Below are 23,966 nucleotides of genomic sequence, written 5' to 3'. Positions count from 1 at the left end.
GAGAAATAAATTATTATTCTAATGGTTCTGCCTTTACATGTGACTCAGTGTTTCTCTCTTCCACCTTTCCATCCATTTTCTTTGTACTTACATTTAATGTTCTAACTATAGTAGAATATTGTAAGCATATTTTCTAGTTATATCTATTTATCTTTTATATCTAGATGGACCTTTCTTTCCCTTGGTTGGGAAAGTGTTCTGCTAAGGTTTTGCTGAAAATGTTTCCTTTGCTTTAGACCTGATGCTTTTCTATATGTATATATAGTGACAATTTTTGGAAAGTTTTTTTTTAAACACACAGACATATTGTAAGAATATGTTTTCATTTTAAACTCAGTTGTCGGGTGTGGGGCTGTTTAGATTGTCCACAGAAGGTGACTATGATTTGCCTCGTGCTCTAATGGGGCATGATTTTCCCAGCTACAGACAAGTTTCTATGATTTTGTGATGTTTGAGATTCTGGGAACTTTTCAGAGGGTATCTAAATGCTAGATCCCTGATAGATGGGGTTGTTAGGTTGTTGTTGGATTGATGTTGTTGAGTTGTTGGTTGGTTGTTGGCTGTTTTTCTTTATCTAGTGTTAGAGGGTTGAAAAGGTGAAAGAAAAAAAAGGTGTAGAAGGATGTAAACAGAAAGTTAGGTAAAAATAGCTACTTGTATGTATATAATTATAGATTTGGTCATTTTGTGGTGTCCCAAAGATCATGCATGTTTTTTTGATGACTCAGGATAATACACAATGGTCTGTTTCCTTACAAGAGACAAGAAGCCCTTCCCAGCACCTCTGTTGTTGGGAGAAGAAAAAGAAGCCCTTGCCAAGATTGCTGCTGTGATCCCACTTGGAATTGGTTTCGAATGAGCTTTCCAGTTCATAGCAACTTCCCAGGGAAATATCACCTGGCTCACTTAGTAAGTGCTCCTCACATATGCCAAACTTGTATGATTAGATGAAGCTGAAGCACAGTAGAGGAAACCAATTGGGCCAGGAGAACCACCAGGAAACATCTTACAAGATTCTATCCCTCACACACCAGGCACTGGCAACAGTCAGGAGGCAGCTGAAGCCAATATTATTATTCATCCCTCCCACGGACAGTACCTAGCCCATCTGAGACTACTTAAGCAGAGAGAATGTGGCGGTCCAACCCGATTGTTCACTAAACACCAGTGAGTCAGAAAGTTAATCCAAAATCCTCAGGAGAAAAAAAATGAAGATAAGAATGGGGACAGCCATAAAATGCAACTCCCAAGAGTAGGGCAAGCTTATAAGAGCTGAGGAGGTAATGATAGAGGTGCCAAAATGAATCCTGCAAATAAGCAAGTCAGTTTTCTTGCCTTATATCAGTCTTTTATATTTTTCTTACTCATTCTCCCTTTTCTTACCCCAAAAAATAGTCTTACCTGACATGCAGATTCCCTTTACCTGTATCTACTGAGAGATGGGACTGTCTCATGCTCTCTAATCTCTCTCTCTCTCTCTCTCTTCCTTCTACCTCCATTCAAAACTCACTAATTACCACTTTTTTGTCTAGTACAAAAGGCAAAATTCACATTGTATTTACACTCTTCTCCTATATAGCCTACAATCCCAATACTAACCACTAATCTGATGGTGTTGTCCTCTTTACCTTAGCACAGACACTACTACCAACATACATTTATTCCCCCAGATAATTGCTATTTAAAGGTGAATGTTTTTCAGTTTACTACTCTACTTTTATAGTGAAGTTATCCCTGGATAATGACTTCTTTCAGGCAGAATTCTATTTGGGGGAAAGTACTGCAGAGAGAGTCTTGTGCCCTGAATACAGGTCTTAAAGAGGAAAATGATACCTCAACCCTACTATAACTGACTCCCTCTGGAACATTGCAAACATTTCCAGTGAGCAAAGAAAAGTGACCCAAATAATAATAATAATCATCCAATGCTTATATCTGTTGTTCCTGTTCTCTTCCCTACATTTTCCATCTCCAGGATTCCCTCAGTTTGTGTTTTTCTTATTCTTCTACTTCCACTTTCAGATGTTGGACAGTTTTACTTCCTTCACCTGTTTAATTGTGTTTTCCTATATTTCTTTAAGGGATTTATTCATTTTCTTTTTAACAGCCTCCTTTTCTTCTGCTTCCATTATGGTAGAATATCCAGGGCTTGCTGTAGAAGGGTATCTGTGCTCTAAAGGTGTCATGTTGTGCTGGCTTTTGTTGATTGTGTTCTTTTGAGGACCTTTAATAATCTGGATGGCTTTGGTCCCTAGATGTTTCTTTTGTAGTAGGTATTGGGAGGGGGTTAACCTCCATGGTACTGGTGTGGCAGGCCTCTGATGAATATCCTTGTATTGTCTGGTGCTGGATCTGCAAGTCTGTATGGTTCAGGATCTACAGGTCTGTATGATTCAGGTTCAGCAGGTCTGATGATGGTGAGAGGAGAGGTAGCAGGGTAATAGAGGTCCCCTGTGATAGCAGGCTGCTCAGGGCAACTCTGCTTGCTTCAGAGGTCTCAGTAAGCAGGGAAGGTGGGTAGTGGAAAGGAAGCTTACCTGTATGGTTCAGGCTCAGCAGGTCTGATGCAGGTCGGAGGAGAGGTGGCAGCACTATACACTCATTTCAACCTTTAAAATCACCAGATAGTTTCTAATTTGTGAACTTCAATGTTATCAATAGACCACAAGCAATGGAGTCTTTCAATGTGTGAACCAGAAAGTCTTTTTGCCCTTTTAAAAATGAGTGTGACAAGGATTGAACCTAGGACCTGGTGCAGAGAAACACGAAATTATTCCTAGACCTACTTTTACTTTTTATTTGGAAACCTGCTGGTCTCACTTAATTACCCAGCGCAGTCCAACTTTGTTTTGTATTTAGATAGTTCATCAAACTCAATCCCTATAAAAATTGGGAACCAAATTCTTCTAATGTTAGAGGAAGAAACAAAACCAGAAAATCTCAGGGGTTTCTGTATTTAGCATTTACACTATCTATGACATTTTGGGTGTATTACTGGTCATTTGACTAATCATAGTTTTCCCTCCCTCTCTCCTGCCCTTCCTTCCTTCCTTCCTTCCTTCCTTCCTTCCTTCCTTCCTTCCCTCCTTCCTTCTTTCCTTCCTTCTTTTCTTGTTTCTGAGACAGAGTCTTTCTAGGTATTCCTAGATAGCCTGAATTTTACTCTGTTAAGCAGACTGATCTCACACTCAAAGAGATCCTCCTGCCTCTGTTTCTTGAGTGCTGAAATTAAAATGTGTACCACAACACCAGAATCTTTTTCTCAGTGGGGTTTATAATTATGCCCCTGGTGTTAAGTAATTAATTGCCATAATCCACAGTGTTAGGTCTAATGGTCACTGTCAATTATTATCACAGATGTCATCACCCAAAAGATATTAAAAATACTGGGTCTTATGTTTCCCGTTTTCCTCACATAATTTATCTCTTTACCAAAAAGAAAAAAAAATCATCCAACACTTTGTTGAAAGATTTTAACTCACTGAATTTTTGCCAATGAAAGGAAAGTATGTTTTAAAACAAATGTCTATTTTAAATAATATATGATCATTCTAGACAAAATGGCCATAGTGAGATCAGGACTCACATTCCAAAGTCCACTGGAAGTAGACAGATTTGATGCAGTGGCTGCCGGAGGACAGATCATTTATGGATTCCTAGCACAAATCACATGGCATTAGGTGATCTCTAGAGACAGATAGGTCATGGGTGCAAATTAAATCCATACAGCTAGTGGTTAGAAACCTCGATTGCCTTTGACAGGAGTTGTAGGAATACTTCTGACTTCTCAGATCACCAGGCTATGAAGAGCTCATAAACCAAAACCTATTTGGAAGGGCCCTCCTAGTGCCAGCAGAACAGAGTTTTCTAACCTGAACATTCTAAGGTTTGAGTCATAACAATTGTCCTAGGAACAGTGACAGCCAGGATACACAGCAAGCTCGAGTAAGAGGAATAACCTGATTTTCTCCAGACCTTTCTAAGAGCAGCATTTGGATAATTGGCACAGGGGGCTAGGCCTGGCTTATGCAAACGAATGTGTGATGCTCCAGTGTACCAATCACTTGTCAGACTCACTTTCTGTTGTCAGGTAAGATAACCATAGGCAAAGTTGCTTCGGGGAAAGCGAAAGAAATTCCCAGAGCCTCAGAAGCAAAGCAATATTTCACCCCTGGAAGCTGCCCTGGGGCAGGTCTCTGGATCCTCTTTATCAAGTACATAACCTTGAATTATTAGTTAGTATACAAACTATAAGAAAAGTGTCTGTATATACTTCATTTTGAATCCTAACAACCATTCAGTTCTTTATCTAGCACCTAGAAAGTGGAGAATGAATTTAACAAGGGGTAAATTCAAATGAAGACACTTTCCTCGCAAGATTTATGCCACCTTGACACAAGCTAGAGTTATTTGAAAGGAGGGATCCTCAACTGAGAAAACACCTCCATATAATCTGGCTGTAGAACATTTTCTTAATTATTGAAGGGGAAGAGCCCAACCCATTGTTGGTAGCATCACATTTGAACTAGTGGTCCTTCCTGCTGTAAGAGAACAGGATGAGCTAGTCATGACAAGTAAACCAGAAAGCATCATTCTCCATATAGTTTGCATCAGCTCCTGCCTCCAGGTTCCTGCCCCATTTGAGTTCCTGCCCTGACTTCCTTCAATGACAGACTACAGCGTGGAAGTGTATGCCAAATAATCCCCTTTCTCCCCAGCTTAATTTTTTGGTCAGAGCACTTCACTGCAGCAATAGAAACTCTAACTAAGACTGACACCGTAGTGAGTTATAGTAGCTTCCATGATAGCACAGAGGTACTGAGAACAATAACAGTAACTGAAGGACCTGCTCCTCATCCACAAAGGCTATGAGGACTAAATGCTTCTTGATGGACACAGGCTGCACTATATCTATCAGCTGGAACAGCCCACTGTTGTTCTGTGATTTGAACCAAAGGAATGGATGCCCATTGTCCCATCTTCCTCCTACTTGCTTCATTCTGATTTCATTGTTCCAGAATCCTAAATTACAAGACCAACATTTTCAGAAGCGAGCCTGACAGGTAGTTATGGTTTTCTCAGCTTCTGTAGTGTTTGTTGGTAGAAACTCTTTGGAGCAGATATTGGCACATTTACCTGGCCCTTACCACCATTAGAAATGCATATTCCTTGCTTCTTGTTGTCTGTTTCTGATAAAATAAAAACACTGAGAAATCTGTAGTTATTTTATTTTCACCGACTCTTGTGTCCCTGTACTGGCTAGTTTTGTGTCAAATTGACACAGCTGAAGTAATCACAGAGAAAGGAGCTTCAGTTGAGGAAATGCCTCCATGAGATCCAGCTGTAAGGCATCTTCTCAATTAGTGATCAAGGGGGAAAGGTCCCTTGTGGGTGGGACCATCTCTGGGCTGGTAGTCTTGGGTTTTATAAGAGAGCAGGCTGAGCAAGCCAGGGGTGGCAAGCCAGTAAAGAACATCCCTCCATGGCCTCTGCATCAGCTCCTGCTTCCTGACCTGCTTGAGTTCCAGTCCCGACTTCCTTGGTGATGAACAGCAGTATGGAAGTGTAAGCTGCATAAACCCTTTCTTCCCCAACTTGCTTCTTGGTCATGATGTTTGTGCAGGAATAGAAACCCTGACTAAGACAGTCCCCATATCCACAGAACTGTCTGGAATTTGCTGGTCACTTAGTATGCATTTATGATATAGAAGAGATTGAGAACTGAACTTATGGACATTCAGGCATCCCTGAGAACAGTGAAGGGAGAGGGGTCTTCATTAAATAAAGCTCTATTTCAGTTAAGGAAAGAATTTGAGGGAGAACATACTACACTATAATTCCTTTTCTCTAAGTATCATACTAGCATCCAATTTGTTATGAGAGGTAAATGAAGTTATGTTTATGAGCCAGTAGCACAATACTGTCCAATCACCTTTCCACCTGTTATCCCTCAACCAAAACAAGTGTTTCTGAGTTAAAGACTTGAGTGTAGGATGTTTATTGGGGGAGGATCCTCAAGATTAAGGAAAAAGGATATAGAATGTCAGGGACAGATACACCAGAGACTGACTTCCCATCTCATTATGGCAGTATGCCTGGCCATCTAGCGGATCTAATCCATTCACCACTACATGCCTTCAAAATGATGGCTAACTCAGTATCCTGCAAGGATGTGTTTTAAAGGGTTGATGAATAAGCTGCAGAGCTGTTTTCAGATGGCTTTCTAGACTTGATTAGAACTTGTCATCTCCAGTTTCCACTACTCCTCATATAAGTCCTTCACCTTCCATGAGCATTTAGGTTGGTATGTGAAGCTCAACTCACAGGGAAACCCAGACTCTCACTATTCAACAACCTAAGAATATTATCTATTGCCCTTACTAAACCACAGTTGCTGCTACTGTCCTTTCAGTGTTATTATGAGGCACAAAATATCCAAAGACCTCATTGAATCCTGTGCATCACAGGTACCCTTTCACTGTCTTCAGGGTACTAGAGAAATATTACCTTGTCATAATATTATAAAAAAGTCAACAATAAAGCAATGCCTTTCTTTGTCCAAACAGATTGGAGAGAAATAATTGCTATAAAACCTACAGTAAACTTCTGTGTCTCCTGGTGGGCATATTTCTCCCATTTTGGAACCACGATTTCTATCTTGGTAGAGGTCAACAATGTGAGGACTGATGCATTCATCCCAGTGAGTGTTTTACCATGGGTGATGGAAGACACATTAAATGTGTAGGAATAGATACTGTAGGTGAACACCAAACATCATAAGGCTGAAATGGGGCATATTACTATACAATAGAATAGACACCAGGATAGTAGATTCAAAGTGACAAAGAAGAACATTAAAAGTGATGAAAGACTTGATTCAGGAAAACAGAACAACCATAAATAAACATGTATGAAATCTGGCAAAAGCCAAGGAAAGAATACACAATTTCCAATCATAGGTACAGATTGTAATATCTCTTTCAGACCAAATTGACCAACGAACAGATAGAAAAATAATTAGAGGAACAAACACCTTAGATCATCCTGGCTCAGTAGTTGAATGTATAAAGACAATTTCATAGAGAAAAGGTGAAAAGAAATGAGTTATTTTTCAATACTTAGTATGTCCACTAAGGTGGACTCTATGGTGACTATACCAGACGTTTCTAAGACAACAAGTTTCAAAACTCTTTAAATAATTGCAATTAAACAGAACATATGTTTTGACCACAGTGAAATTAAGTTAGGCCAATATACAGGTAAGAACTGGAACTCTGTGGTAAAACATATCCTTAGTGTACACAGGGGCCCACATTCAATACCCTCTAGCCTCCCAAATCAAAATATTGACAAGTTATTAAAGTGATATACATTAGGAGACTGAAATGATGTTAGAGTGTGATTCTGACATCTCTCCCACCGGCTTATGTTTGAACACTTGAATCTTAGCCATTCATGCTGTTACTGGGTGTGGTAGAACTTTTGAGACATGGATCCAAGCAGGCAATGGATGGCCAGGTAGGCCTTGAACAGTTCCACCCTGAGCTTCCTGATTGGTTATGATGTGAGAGCCCTGGTTGCATAGTCTCATATCCCTGAACTATATCATACTGTCCTCACCACCATGGGTCATGCCATGGGAAGCCATGAATGCAAACAAACCTCTCTTCCAACAAGTTGCTTCTGTCGGACATCTACTGTGACACAACAACAAGTAAAGTTAATAGCACGAAAGCTGATAGCACACAGGGCAAGGAAAACCGCAGGTGACTCAGAAATTAAATAAGGGACATGTTTGCACAACCCAGAGGTTAATGAAGAAATCAAAAGGAAATTGGAAGATATTTCAAGCTGACTGGAAGTGAAAATGAATATTGAATTTTTAGGGACTGTATCTAAAACTGTACAGGGAAGAATGTGTCTTGTTTTAGGTACTTATTTAGAAGGAAGAAATCTAATCAGGCAGTACGTTAAAAAGACTAATGAAGAGCCTCATCCCAAATCAAGCACAACAACGGACAATAGGAACGACAGAGTAGTCACAGAGCCAAGAATTGAACAAAGACGGGCTGTTTTTGCTGGTGCCACAACTGCCATTTTCTCTGACTTTGCTTTCTCCTTGAGGTTAATTCTAATGACACCCAGCTGTAGGAGTCACTGATTGCAGTCACTTCCTGCCAGAGATGATCGCTACCAACCATCCAGTTGTACAGGATCACCATTGTGTGGCTCGCACTTCACTGCAGTACCTCCATTCAGTTTTCTGAGGGCATCCTCTGTGCCAGTGGATTTAGCCTCACAAGGCCTAAAAGCCCAGGACCTTCATCTGAAAAGGGCCCAAGAAGCAGGAACAGAAGACAAGAGTGATACACAGAATGGATGGCAGTGAGTACAAGGATATGTTCTTGCATTTACAACTGTAGAGGACATTGTCTCATTTCTGCTGTCTTCATTGAGATGCCCCAGAGCTGCTCACTCCAAGGACACACAGGAAAGCAGGATAATATGTCAGCTGCTGAGGGTTGCCAGTCAAGTTGGAAGTGTAGACTTCACTCCTTCACTTGTGTGTGTTGTGCATATGAGAGTGCAGAGTCCACTGAGCTGTTGCATGTCCTCAGCAAGTGGAGATTAGAGAAGCAAAGGCCTGTGTCCAGAGCAAGCTCTGTAGGAATTACATGGGGAAGCTGAAGAAAAAGCCAATTTGGAATTTCTTACAGCAGTGGTGGTTATAGTAAGTGCTGAGTTGAGGGGATTTGAAGAGATGAATAAATAATACATTCTCATACAGACAGCACTCTGTCCAAGACTATTTATATATGTGTGTTTGTATACATATTTATGTATATATATATAATGCATGTATAAATGAACACATATGAATATATATGGATGATATACAAATGAATATATATATGACTATATCAGGAACTTGCACTCAGATAAAAGTAAATTTATATACCTATTCCTAGGTAGAACGATAACTGACAGGGTATTCATGGAACCATTTTTCTTTGATATTGCAAGCATTCTTTTAAACATACTTTCAAATTTCTTATCCTGCTTTTAAAGTTGTGTTTTTAAAGTTCTTAGAAAGAATATGGACTGGTGATCTAATCTTTAGTCATGAATGTAGCTGATTACACAAACTTCTAAGGCCTCAAAAATGCTGTCAAAAAAAATCTATTTGTCATTTCTCCTTGAGTTCCAGTGATGATGAGCTCGGATGCCTGATAGAATCCCTTTATTGTCTGAGGTCCCCAGAACTGTAGACTTAGCCTTATTACTGCCATGACTCAATGTGTGACGATCCACAGTATGACCAATCCTCTGGTTTCCAACAAATTCCAGGAGAATGGAAAGCAGCCATGTATTAAACGTTTCTAGGTACGAGATGCGCCTGAGCGTATCACATGCCTGTGCAATGCACGTCTACAATTCTGATCGCCTAATCCCTATTAGAACCCTGGCAGTTGAAAGACCCCACATTTCATATACAAGAGAAAAGTCAGCTAGAGCAGCACATATAAATTCTCACCATGAGTACTTGCTGGTCTGAAATGTAAACGCTTTTCTATATTTTCTTAACTGGAATAATGTGTTGCCCTCTTCATTGTCTCTTTATCCTGTTTCCGTGATGTTTTGGGGCCTTCCTGACTCTGGAGCAAAGACTAGCTACTTCTCAAAGATAGCAACTAACTCACCCGTAATCATTTTACTGCAAACCAACCCATCCAGTGCTTATTCTCCAGACTGACATAGTTCTGCCACTTCCTATGCTGGATCATACCCAGAGCCAGATGCCAGGCAGCTGTGCATCCTAGAGCACACTGAAATTGTCCTATCCATCTAGTCCCAACCAATTCTATGTTGGCTTGTCCTCTCTTTGCAGATAAAAAAAATCACAATGGGGCTTTTTTTCACATTCTGTCCCAGCCGACTCTCTAACCATCCCTCCTGGTACATGTCTTTGTGTCCCAGTGATGTGGCATATCACCTTCTCAAGGCATGTTTGAGTAACTATTCTTTCAATCATGATGTTCTCCTATGCTGTTGGCTTCATCGTGCTTGAATAGCAATAAAACCCTCATCTTAAAACAGATGCCTGATGCACAGGAAGTAAAGGCTGGTTTGAAGTGAAAGAGCAGCAAACCTTTGATAAGGAGGAAAAACAAAAGCCAACTTTTATTAAAGTTCAGTTGTCTACTCACACACAGGGGGGTATCAAGTATAGGTATGATGGAACACAGGTAGAAAGGTGTGTAGGATTAAATAGACAACACAGATAAAAGGCACCAACACTATGGCCTTATGAATCCACATCTGCTTTTACAGATGCTCAAGAATATAACTGCCCTCCCTCTTCCTCTAGTGTGGACAACATTATCTGCATCTTTTTCTATTGGCAGATTTCTCTCTGGACTGACCACAGCAGGACTCTTTTACGTTCTTTTGAAGCTTTCCATTCTGCTACTGGCACTTGCCTTTAATCCCAGCACTTGGGAGGCAGAGGCAGGCAGATTTCTGAGTTCGAGGCCAGCCTGGTCTACAAAGTGAGTTCCAGGACAGCCAGGGCTATACAGAGAAACCCTGTCTCAAAAAAAAAAAAAAAAAAAAGAAAAGAAAAGAAAAGAAAAGAAAGAAAGAAAGAAAGAAAGAGAGAAAGAGAGAAAGAAAGAAAGGTGTTATTCTGTAAACTGTCCCTTAGTTTCTTTGAATGTTCTAAACCACTTAGAATGAAAAAAATAGGAGAGGCTGGAGAGATGGCTCAGAGGTTAAGAGCAGAGACTGCTCTTCCAGAGGTCCTGAGTTCAATTCCCAGCAACCACATAGTGGCTCACAACCATCTGTAATGAGATCTGATGCCCTCTTCCTGTGTGACTGAAGAGAGAGATAGTATACTCAGATACATAAAATAAATAAATAAATCTTTAAAAAAATAGGAAATTTTATACAAAACAATAGAATGTTACTGTGTATCTAGTGGATATGATTTCCTTCTTCGCTTAATCACAACCAAACTCCTGCTGGCTTGCTGAATTGTAATATGCCCTGTAGAGCTTGGTAGCAGCCAAGGCTGGTGTTACGTCTCTGAAGAGGAAAGTATAAGAGTTTCAGACCTGTGTATTGCATTGGAAACAACTGATAAGAAGCTATAGATCGAATGGTACCTCACTTTTAATACTCAACAGTGTTTTCTCATTTCTTATTCCTTTTATAGTTCGGCTGTTTAGCACTGAACAATTAACAAGAGAGCCCACATTTAGAAATTTTCTTGGAATTAGAAAACATATTTTTTAATCTAGGAGCCATGCAGTACTCTGTGGGACTAGAGACACACAGTGTTTAGATAACTGTGGGCTAATGTCTGCCAGTAACATCAGCCTATATTACTCAAATGCCCAAAAACCTGCTCACCTCCATTCCTGGCATAGAAAATGACAGAATTATGTTCCCTCTAGCTTCATTTATACACAATTAAGCAAAATGTGTGTAATCTGCAAGTGCAATAACTTGTGTTTCTCTATTTCATTTTTTTTAGTAGCAGAATTAACTTGAATAAAAGGCTGTTGAGTAGCTCCCTGTTGGGCCTCAGTGGGTTAGCAGGCATATATTTTAGAGGCACATTTGTTTCAATTCAGCTAAAATAGTCAGGCAAAGACAGCAGAATATTGCATTGTTTACTTTGAGCCAAAGACTCAGTTTGCATGGGTGTAGGTCAGAAACCAAGGAGAAGGTGGAAAGATTGGGGGTTCCATTCTTAGTCTGTGCATTCTGAATAAAGGAACCCCCTGCTAACATGACCCAAAGTCTCTTTGTTCCAGTCATATAATGTGATCATTTAACAACCATCATGGCAATGTTGTGCATACTCCCTTGCCTTTCAATACGTGGATGCTCGTTCATCTCAGAGGAGTTTCTTGGGGTAGAAAAAAAAAAGAATATGGAAGCAGAAGGAAATTATGATTTGTACCAATGAAATTGCCAAGAGTTCAGCTTAAACCATCAGGAGCATTAGTCAATGAATGCAACATCAATTGTCTTGTCATGCTGGCTCTTAAGTAACATGGTGGGAGATGACTTTCACCTCATGTCAGTAGAGTTGATTCCCAGGAGACCGCAGTACATTCTGAATAGCATTGCATGCAGGAATATTCCCTAGTTCCTCTGCAGGCCATGAACTAAAAACAAAGATAAAAATGAACATTCTCTGCCTTTGTGTGGTGTGGGAGGAGGGTGGGGAAAGTAGACCTATATAGGTGGAAGGAGGGGATGAAGAAGAGAGGGAAGGAGTGGGGAGAGATAGTGTGTCAGTCAGGATGACTCAAAAACATAATGAGGAATGGGCCGATGTATCTATCCAGAACTACTGAGTGCGGAAAGTGATATCTGAGAAGGGTGATGAGAGAAAACCAGAAACGAGGCTCCAAAAATGTACAAAAATTATGTGTCCAAGGCTACACAAAGCTGCCCCAAACATAAAACTAGGGAATTCTGGAGCAAAATCTGTTTCTATTTGGAAGTAACAAAGTCTGAGGCTGTCTTAACTCACTCCTTGGAAGTATCCTGCAATAGAAATTCTTGTTCTCTGTCAATCCGGTGAGTGTGGGATGTTGTACCTCCCACACATGAGTACTCAGGACAGAACAAAATGCATCCTCTTTGGGATCAGGGGGTCTTTAGAATGCAGTTCATAATCTAACTATAAAGCAGCAGATGAGGCTGAACTACAGGATAGAGATTACCTTGTGTGGTAGAGCTCCTTGCAGATGAGTGGGTTTGCTCTTACGTTTCTTATAGTTTGGTTGGTTTTGGAGGTAGAATAATTGTGTCCAAGCAAGCCAATCCCTGAATTCCCTAAAAGTCTACTGCTCAGCTGGAAGGGCTACATGGAGTTCCCAGGGAGGAAGACTACTGTTGGTATCGCCATGAAATAGAATGTACCTCACCTGAAGCCCATGGGCCAAAAGATTGGTACCCCATGGGTAAGTCATTACTAAACACCTTGTCTCTGGGATGACACAAGGACAAGTTATTTTCTTGAAGGGTTCATGTGTTAGAGACTTGGTGTTCAGTGGGAGCAGTGTTGGGAGGGGCTGTGGACCTTTAAGGGGTGGGCCTAGTGGGAAGTCTTAGGTCTTTGCTTTTCTACTGGAGTGCTGGGTAGCTCTTGCAAAAGAGTTCTTATCTAAGAGACAAGACTGGGTCCCTCCCTGCCCTGCAGTATCATCTGTAACTCTCGAGGATGGCCCTCCTGACAGACTATCATTGGGAGAGCCACAGGGATGCCAGAATTTGAGGTTTCATTCTTGCAACTGGTGAGTGGAACAAGTCTTTTTTGTTCATAAAGCTACCAAGCTTCAGGTACTTTGTCATATCAAATTAGAACAGACTAATGCAGTCCCATTTTGTTAATGAGTATGGGCAGCCTGAAGTAAAAACAATTTCTAGTCACACTTTTGTCATTCTCTTTGCCTCTTTCTTGCCCAGTGCTCTTCTGTGGTGGGAAGAAACCACCAGCACTGGCGTGTGTGTGTGTGTGTGTGTGTGTGTGTGTGTGTGTGTGTGTGTGTGTTTTCCCTGTGTTTGCTGAGGTCCTGTCACCGTGTGACCAATCTTCTGTTAGGAGACAACAAACAATTGACCATGTCTCCACTTCTGAACTCCAAGATTCATTTCCCAATCAGGTTTATTGAAGTGAATTGTCAGTCTCCACACCTAAAATATCAGGTATTTATTTAACCAGAGTCAGCAATGTTGCTGAAGACACCCACCAAAGCATCAAAGCATCTGAATGGAAAATCCCAGGAACAACCTGCCTTGGCCACACCTTGCTTCCCTTCTGTCACCTGAGGCTGCTCTGTGAGAAAAGGCTCACTTACGTATCTTACCATCTGTCTTGCACAAGTCTCTGGGTTGTGTTGATTAAATTTATACCAAAATAAGAATTTATTTTCATCATTGCACTTATTGCTCACACGTATTTAGATATATCTTCCTAACTTTGTGAGATAATTACACGCTAAAGATCGATATTGCTGATTTTGCTTTTGAGACAGGGACTCATTGTGTATCCATGGCTGTCCTTCAACTTGCCATATAGACCAGCTGGCTTCATACTCACAGACATTCACTTGTCTCCTGAATGCTGGGATTAAAAGCAAGTACTACAACATCGATCCCTATTGCAGACTAAAAAAAATATGAAAACTTAGTTTGGATATTCTGTGAGATTCATATTGTGTTAAGAAACATTTTTCCACACACAGGCTATGTTTTTCAGGAAATTTTTTCTTTCCCTCTTTCTTTCTTCCTTTCTTCCTTCCTTCCTTCCTTCCTTCCTTCCTTCCTTCCTTCCTTCCTTCCTTCTTTCCTTCCTTCCTTCCTTCCTTCCTTTCTTTCTTTTTAGATTTATTTATTTTATATGTGAGTCCACTGTCAATATCTTCAGACCCACCAGAAGAGGGTATTGGATCCCATTACAGATGCTTATGAGCCACCACCATGTGGTTGCAGGGAATTGAACTCAGCATCTCTGGAAGAACAGTTAGTGCTCTTAACCACTAAGCCATCTCTCCACCTCATTTTCCAAAAAATTTTAATATTGGAATCAATGACTAGGATATGATTCTATTGGTAATTCTGTTACATGTGTACTACCTGGTGCCCCTGTGATGTATGTACAGTCTTTTACTGTAACCAGTGGTCAATTAACTTATATGGAGTAATGTATTCCATTTAAGAGTCATATGATTTCAGTGACATAAACATCATCCATTTCAGTTATAGATTGTGATATTTCATTTGCCTTATATAAAACCAATCAACCAACAAGCAAACAATCCTACCCCAACAAAACTAACCTATTGCTTGGAACATAGAACTCTGCTAGATATATTAAGGTATGAAAAACAATTGTTATTAAGAGTCTGTGTAGGCACAACTAGAACAGTAGAATTTGGTCCATGTTATTCAATAGATACATTTGCAACATGAGTAAAAGAAAAGGTTGACTAACTGATTGATTGATTGATTGATTGATGAATTAATAAATTTATGTGATTCTAGATTATAATTTTATTTTTAAAAGAAATGCCACTCATATAATTAAATGATTAGAATAAGTGCATATTCCTGTGTATATAGAATAAGTGTATATTCATCTGTGTACATTCCTGATCATATAATTTATTAGATAATTGTGCATGTGCATGTGTGAGTGTGTTCATGTGTGTGTGTGTATGTGTAGGCACGCATGTGGACATATATATATGTGTGGATCCATTCCATCAATTATTTCATGCCTTCTGAAACAGCTCCTGTGTGATTTCTCTGGAACGTATCAATTTCGACTTGTACTAATGTACATCTGAAATTATATTCCCCTTTCATGAGACAGACACATGATTAAATGAGACAAAGGCCTCATGGAGATTCCACACATTAGCATCTAAGTGCAACCCCATAGAGGTTGGCAAAGAACTATCTCCTTTCCCTTGATCTGAGAACCACAGCAAATTAAAAATAGTGTTTCCATTCCCACAACAGAGTACAACTTCCTTCATCATATACATTTGATACAGATGTTGATATAGATGAGACATTGATAATGCTCACTGTTGTAAAGAAAATCTCACTCATAAATGTACAAACATACTTGTATGTATACGCACAGTTTAATTTAAGTAACCATAGTCTAGTCTAAGGCCATTTAATTTGCTGTTCTTCCAAATTCAAGGTCAATGCAGCTGTACTATTGAATTCATGCACAGCAGCAGTCTTTTGTGACCTAGCTTAACTGAGCAACATTTCGGTACTGTTTTTCCTTCTTTTCAAATCATCTCCCCCACTATGCCTAGAAAATGATATCACCTAATTGCTAAATGAGTACTCAATTATCCTGGGGAGTCTCTCCTGGAGAGGAAGCAGGAACATCATCCTTGAGAAAATAGAAGCCTGATGAACTGGGACTTCTTGCCCAAGCCAATTGATGCTATAGTCTGCAACATCGAGCTTTCAAATGTGCAGATGAACATGGCCCAGACATTAAGTCAAGTCATACTGTACACAGCTTGATTATGAGATGTAATCAGAGCCAGGCCTGCTGTTTGGGACCAGCATTTTCCAGCCAGAGTAAGCATTATCATCGCCTACTCTCTTCTGACTTACAGTGTAGGAAAACAAATGTTGTAAGCAAGAGAGGCGAAAGTAGGCTAAGCAGAAACTTGTTGGAGAGCTGGCTTTATTTTTCTTTTTCATTTTATTGTCCATATCACAGATGCACTCCTGGGATCAGGCATCAATAGTATGCAAATCCAATTGCAAACTTAATAACCAGAGTCTACATGGCTGTTTCACAGTTAACCCTGTTAATATCAGGCTGGAAGCTGTCTACACGCCTAATTCTTCATTAAATCAATAGTGACACATTTTAGATAGGAGAAAGGGCAAGGGGCTTATGGAAAAATGCTTCTTGCAGATTCTTGTAGTGTCTCTAGATGACTTTGCTAGCACATGTGACCAAAACAAACAGACAAACAAACAAACAAAAAAAAAACCAACAATGACAACAAAAAAACATGAGTAACCAAACACTCTAAGAGGCAGGATTGTAAAGACTATTTTGGACTCTAGTTTGACTGACATCAATGTCACCATTTAAATAAAATGGCTATTGACTTGCTCAGAATAAACTCAAATTAGATAAAAACAAACACAAACATCCCTCACCTCTCCTAGAGATTGAATCAGAGAACAGAGTGACTCTTAAATCCTACTCTCAGACCAGAAGCATCAACTGGGGATTTCCCAAGAAGCCCAACTCCTGGGGCCCAGTACCAAACCTTTGGCATAAGAAAGTCTAACTAATAAACCCACCATGGTTTTTCTGATGTACATTGAAGTTTGAGAACCATCGGATTTAGACATACCCAGCTTTCCTCTGAGCTGAGAAAGTTCAAGAATCTCTTCTTAATTTGAGTCAGATAACTTCAATTTATCAAACAACAACAACTAAAATAAATTCTAATTAATATTTGAAATAGCTGGTTTATTACAGGTTTTATACAGTATGAATAATAATTACAATAATAAAATTAATAAGAGCAATTTATCTTTTAACTGAAAAAGCATATGGAGATCATACAGACCTATGCCAGGACTCAACCATCTCAGTAATATGTAAGATGTACCATGATCATTATTGGAGGGCATCACACACATCTCTGGCCCCTACCTATCAGTGGTGATCAGTACTCTCTTCCCATTACTCAGAGAATGCAAATTTTCCAAATGTACTCTTTAGCCATATCTTGAGAATCATAGATCTAGTTGATCATTGAAAAAGACTTCATTTTCTCTTCAACTTAGACTCCTAGATCAATTAGGACCTTGTTATAAGCAGGGGCCTACATTGCATAAGGACACTCTGTACTTTGGCCTAGAAGTGCCTGTGTGTCCAGATAGCTCAGTATCTGGAAATCAGTTATTCCATACCACCACACAACTAATTTTCTCAGAAGTTACTATGGAAACCAATTTGTCTTGATCCAAACTTGGTCATTTTTTTTCAAGTTTGTTCATATCACTCATGACCCTAAGAGAAATAGCTAATTGGACTTTATGCTGTAATATAAAAAGCAATAATTATGAATTAAGTAATGTGGCTGTGAATTGATGTTTTATCTCTGTACTAATTAGATATAATGTCCTAGAAAAGTCACCAAATGTTTTAGATTCCATTTCTAATATTGTCATAAGTTATATAACAGTATTCAAATATTGGTCAACCCATGTACAAGTGATTGTCCCAAAAGATAACTTCTGGGGGCATCAAGGCCATCTTAGATTATCTAAGATAAAAGAGGGGAACTTATTTCTCCCTAAGGGAACAGAGAGTTATCAAGTATTATTAACTGTTAGTGTTAATGATAAGAACTTTTGCTGTTCATTTTCCTATAAATAAGCAAAGATATTAGGGTAATAGAGCCATTTGATTCCTTAATTGGTAGTTGTTTGGCCCTTTCTGCCTGCCCTGTGTGCCTTGAGTGAAGGCATTGACAATCTACTTCACAGAAGGGATCTCCAAATTTATTGTCCTTATATTTGCAAATAGCCAAATCTACTATCATTATATTAACACCGGTCATCTGGAACATTCCATAGACACCTTGAGAAAATAACATGATGACAGCAGCTGAGTACCCTCATTTGTGAAGTCAAAGCTTCTACCAGGACTATTTGAAATGGATTATACCATAGCTCCTACTGTCACAACCTTGGTGAACAGTAAGTGACCCTGCAGCCATTTTTACCTTGGCCAGAGGGGAGAGCACTTTCCTTGGTGGCCTAGTAGAGGGGCTGCTGTGACTTAGTACTAAAAATACAAGGCTGTGATGGGTCCAATGGCTGCCAGGAGTGCTAAATGGTAAAGCTATGGTATTTCTATAACAAACAACCATGATTGGAATATAAAGCTCTCTGGCTATAGAAACAGGCTTCTCAGGCTTACTGGGTGAGTCTGTTGGGAGGTACTATCTTGTACTATTCCTGTGCTGTTCCAGTATTAGACTCAGTAAAAGGCTCATCTCAACTGGTGTTTCCTTACCTATTTACAGACTATAGACATGGAGAAAGAGAGGAGAGAGGGGCCACCATAGCAACTGCAGGTTGGCAAAGTAGGTTGCAGATAGAGATGGAAAGCTGAGACTAAAGCAGGTAGAAGAGAAACCACAGGCCGTGTAAGACTTCCCAGTAGTGAGTCTTTAGGGTCAAGGACATCTGACTGTTTACTGAGAGCAATAAACATTGGGAGTTGCTGAATCTTGAAGAATCCTGACATCTAGGCCTGTCTAGAAGTTGCAAGTCCAGCCACCACTAAGGGTCGAGGAATCCTAATTTCCTAGGTCTACAAAAGAGCTGTTCTACATGTATGGCTAATTGTCCAGATTCTGGAGACCTAAGGGTTGCAACATCTGAGGGTACCACTGGCTGATGCCCCACCTACCCACCGCTATGGCTGCTGTCAATCTCTGAGGGCAACAAAAACTGCCCAAATCAGAGCATGAGTCTCCTTGTCTACCCAAAGTCTCAGTATGGGTAGAGGAAAAAAAAAAAAAACCCTCAGACAGTTGATTGGTAATATAAGTATACTTCACAGTGTTTGCATAACAAAATCATGAGCAATGCATTTCTGAGAACTTACCCCTGTGTTAAAGCAGAGAAAGTCTGTTTGTAAACTAAGGTGGGTGGGCTCTATGATCTGTACAATGACCTCTGCTTTTTATATACTATAAGTAACACATCTCAGTCATACTCAGTGTAATTGAGGTTTGGTTAATAGCTGGGAACCACACGAAGCACATGTGTTTTCTCTTTAATTTTTCCCATCAGCTCTTAGTTTGTTCAAAACAGTATTAGTCAGGTCCAGGCAGTTCTCCATCATGTTCAAAGTCTACATGGCAGTCAGTGCCTAGGCGTCCTTGGCCATAGCTCTTCTGGCTGATTTGTATTATTTTATATCCACTAAACCTGATGACTCTGAAGATGTGAACGAAGTGATTATCATAAGATGATATGGAACGAGGACAATAACAGGCACATGGTATCTTGAAAGAATTCTGTTTTATTCTTAATAGAACTGAAAGAAGCAGAAGTAGATGTGCAGCAAGAAGCTGGCTTTCTCACTCGCAACTGCCCATGGAGCATCTGATTATCCAGCCAGGCTGTGGGGGGTACCTAGATCCTGACGAAGATAAGAGGCTCAGTAGTCCGTCAGTATCCAGGACCTGGAAGCAAACCTTGGCTGATTTTTTTCATTAAGCATCAGAGGAGAATACCACACCCAGTGGCCCACTGAACACACCTCTTTATTTTTCAGCGTTAGTGAAGCAGGTGGAGAATACAATCATACTTAAGGAAGGAAAAATCATAATGAGGAAGATGTTTGTACTGAGCTCAAATGCACTTCCTCGCCACTTACAAATGAAAATAACGAGCGCAGGTTTTTACAAGGATCTTTGCTTGTACTCTTTCTTCATTGCCCACCAATGATGGGCCATGGGTACCTGTTTCTGTACCTAACTCAATAGTGGTCCAAGACCATAGTGGCTTTTTAAATAGGATGTTTCTCTGGGTTCCAACTCTGATCTTATGATGCATGTAACTATCTTTGAGAACCTGAGAAAAACTTAGAACGTCTTGTTCATGTGCTACTGAGGAAACCGGTTCATCTGGATCCATGAAGTCATAGCTAAGTTTTCCACTCAGGTCCATTCCTGTCACATCTGACCCTAGGAAACAGAGGAGAAGTATAAGAGTCTCACTTCAGGCACCCCCTATTTTTTAGTATCATGTACATTAGACATTGCTGATGAAAGTCATTGTTAGAACCAGCATTCCCAGAAGACTGGAATGACTGTGGTGAACTTTCCCCTTATGATCCAATTTATTACAGAAAATTAAGTGTTTCAGCCAATACACCATTGACCTGAACTTCATGCCTGAGACACGTTGCTTCCCCAACAACAACCACAGTTACGTCAGCACTTCTGGGTCAACATTCAGCTTAGCTTTGAGGCTCCCGTTTCTGCTTTATGATTGTAATAAGGACCTGGAAGAAGGTTAGAGAAAACAGAGATAAAGGTGAGCGAGACTGGTTTTGTTTTCTTTTTCTGAACTTGAGAAAGAGCTTTGTCAGGAGATCTGAACACAAATTGCAAGAGCGTTTGAAGCTGGGCTCCTGGCAGAGTGTTGGAACGGGCTTTCGACATTATTAGTATTCTTCGTGGCTGTTTGTTGTCTGCTCGGGCAATTATCTTGCTTTAATTTAGGTCACTAATGATATTATGAGATAGTTTGATGGTGGTGTAATTTCTTTTGATGTTGTTTTTGTTGCAATTGCTTATATCAACTCATTGTGATTCCATAAAAGACTGAATTCTATACCCACCCAGGGAGGGCAGGCAGGGGAGTAGGAGAGACGCATCACGGAGGAGGGAATGTGGGCATGCAGCTATTGGCGCAGCTTAGCTGCAGGATCTGGCAGCCCTGCTTCTACACTGAGGATTCTCTTGTGTCCGGCGTGAGAGCTGAAAGCTAGACATCGCACTGCTGGTTGGGCATCCTGTCAGGTCTGAAATTACTTCTGACAGGCTACCAAAACAAATGGTCCCTCTCTTCAGCAGCTTTTACATTATTTGAAATCAAATTCACAAGGTAGATCAAGCTCCCATATGATCCCACTCTGACCCTCCGAAATTACGTTATACCAAGACCTCATCTTAGAAATTTAAAAATTCTCCAAACTCTACCAGCTCCAGGTCTACCCACTTCCACCCCCCACCCGCAGCCGCTCTCACCAGGCGCAGTCTCCTGGAGTGGACAGTATGGATCCTGCATTGCTTACTGCTCTATGTAAATAGTTTCTTTGGCATGAGGATGTAATTATTCTTTCAGGAATGTAAAGCGGTTGTGTTTACCTGAAATGCATGCGTTCTGGTTTTTAATGTGTTTAAATGAAAAACGGCTCTGGAATGTGTCTATTGTGTCCAACACTCACCCCCCACCCAGTCATGAAGGGCTGGAGATGGCTTTGTGTTGGCTTACAGAGAGGGCCCATTCTGTAACATGCTGGCTTCCCCGGCGGAGTCTTCCAAGGAAGCTGTGTAGTTCATAGGAAATGGGACTTGGAGTTTTCAACAGGACTTCTGGTTTGAAGGGAATCCAGAATAAACAAAATACTGAAACATTTAGGTCTATTATTGAAAAGTAATAACATAGGATGATAGTACTTAGGAAATAAATAACGTTTTGAAACATCAGTATGAATAGTGACTCCGAAATGATAATCAACACAGCAATGATTCTTATAAAAGATTGAGCTCTATGCTTTTGGTTGTGTAGTCTGTCAAAGACACAGTGTTTCTAAACCCTGTATTTCCAGCCCTAGACCCAACCTATCTCTATTCCCAAGTGTACAATACCCCACAAGGACTGCCTAAAATTTCATCTAAAAGCAAGGCGGGCAAACAGATTTCTCATTTACACAAAAGCCACACACTGGGCAACAAACACTGTTATTCTTGAGCTCTTAACTGGACCCCGGAACCCTCATTTTTTTGACTTCTGAGATTTATTTGTTGGCTGCCAGGCTGGGTATACCTTCACGTTTTTACAGAAATAGAGGAGTGGTCATTTGTCTCACTGTTCTGGGGCATACCAGCAACATGGTAAACAACAACAACAACAACAATAAAACCCATCTGCAATGTCAGAGGATCCTGCACTAGTTTAACCTAGCTGTTAAGAATGATACGAGTAGAATTCACATTTTTTTTTCCTTGTGGAGTAAATAATTTTCAAACCAGAAGTGATGGTTGCTTTTCCTTCTGTTTGTTTTTTACAGCTATCTTCAGCATTCATTTCGGCAAGAGCATCTTGATTTTATGAAAAACTAAAATAAACGTAAAACATTAAGATAAAAACATCCAAAGGTATACGTATTGGGATTGACATCTGAAATGAGAAAACGTAAGTATCCTTCACAGTGACCATAACCACAGAGGAGAAGAGAAATCCAAGCAAGTTGAGGTCAACTCCTTCTCAGGAAACTTGCATTCTCCCAAGGTGGCCAGGCTATCGAATTCAGAATGTGCAAAGAGAAATCAGAAGAATCATAAACGGCCATAAAACACTCTTGAAATCCCACTACCTATGCTTTGGTGAATGTTTGGGTAGACCAATGTGATACATGACTGTGTATTGGGGGTTAACAGGCTAGGTAACCATAAGTGCTGTTGCTTTAGGGCATTAGTATAGTCAAATCACATCAGGTCAGCTGTCTGTAGGCACCAGGAAGTTCTAGCCACGTGTTCATTTTCACCCAGGAGTCCTGTCTCACATGTATTTCTCATGCTTGTGTGGAAACTGAAGTATATGCCCTGCACTTGAACCACATGCAGGAATTATTACTGCTTTCCTTGACACACCATTTTCAGCCTTGTGGAGTTTTGTTAGTGTCTTTGGCACTATCAAAATCACAAATAAAAGAGAAACCACAAATTCCATTTCCCTGAGAACCTGTGAAGAAGTGGAGGTAATATACAAGAATGAAAAATTACCTATACGCTGCTAGTCCCTTTTCGAGTCCTACTGCTCCTCATGGTCCTTTTATAATTTCCTGTTTTCTGCAGTTACCCCATGTTCTATACTCACATCTGAAAATTTGCAACCAGTAATCACAGATGAAATAGGACACACACAGTTTGTCTGTCTGGCTCTTGCTTTCCTTATTCAATATACTATTTCCTAGATCCATCCATTTATCTTCAAATTTCATGATTTCATTTTTTCTTTACAGCTGAAGTGGAAAAACAGAGAGGGGTGAAAACTGGAGGGCTGAAGAAGTCAATACAGAAGGAGGAGGAGATAGGGATAAATGGCATCAAGATTGTTTGAGAAGGATTCAAGTAATCATATTAAATATCTACTAAAAACTATGCCTAATAGATATATTATAATTGTAAAATATATAATTAAGTATTAATTACATAAAATATAGTATATAAACATATATTACAAATAAAAATAAGTTAAATGTATAAATAAACAAATAAATATAAATAAATATAATATACAATTATAATATGTAATATTATTTGTATATAAAAGTTATAGCACTTGGGCTGATAATGTTCCCCATAAGAATCAAAGACTAATAAAACCCCCAAGCATGACAAACCTCTTTTCCACTGCTTGGCCAAGTGTTCTGGCTGGTTTTGTGTGTCAACTTGACACAAGCTGGAGTTACTGTAGAGAAAGGAGCCTCCCTTGGGGAAATGCCTTCATGAAATCCAGCTATAAGGCATTTTCTCAATTAGTGATCAAGAGGGGAGGGCCTAGCCCATTGTGGGTGGTGCCATCCCTGGGCTAGTAGTCTTGGGTTCCATAAGAAAGCAAGCTGAGCAAGC

General features: G+C 40.0%; 2 long non-coding RNA genes across 3 annotated transcripts; one reads left to right on the top strand and one right to left on the bottom strand.

Annotated features, from left to right (window-relative positions):
• Positions 1–347: 347 nt before the first annotated feature.
• Gm46393 lies at positions 348–3,837 on the bottom strand. Of its 2 annotated transcripts, none has more exons than XR_001780838.1 (3): positions 3,587–3,837; positions 2,538–2,609; positions 348–574 (listed from the first exon to the last, which is right to left on the bottom strand). It is a non-coding gene; the product is annotated as a predicted gene, 46393 (long non-coding RNA). The 2 variants fall into 2 exon arrangements; XR_001780839.2 differs by lacking the exon at positions 348–574 and having other exon boundaries at positions 2,241–2,609; positions 3,587–3,656; positions 3,745–3,837.
• A 63-nt stretch (positions 3,838–3,900) lies between these two features.
• Gm40923 (predicted gene, 40923) lies at positions 3,901–23,495 on the top strand. Its single transcript, NR_167936.1, has 3 exons — positions 3,901–4,090; positions 22,403–22,527; positions 23,357–23,495. It is a non-coding gene; the product is annotated as a predicted gene, 40923 (long non-coding RNA).
• The last annotated feature ends 471 nt before the right edge of the window (positions 23,496–23,966 follow it).

Source organism: Mus musculus, chromosome 13 (assembly GCF_000001635.26).
Source record: "Mus musculus strain C57BL/6J chromosome 13, GRCm38.p6 C57BL/6J".
NCBI lineage: Eukaryota > Metazoa > Chordata > Mammalia > Rodentia > Muridae > Mus > Mus musculus.
The sequence above is the reverse complement of the archived record's forward strand: the minus strand, read 5'-3'. Positions and strand labels throughout refer to the sequence as shown.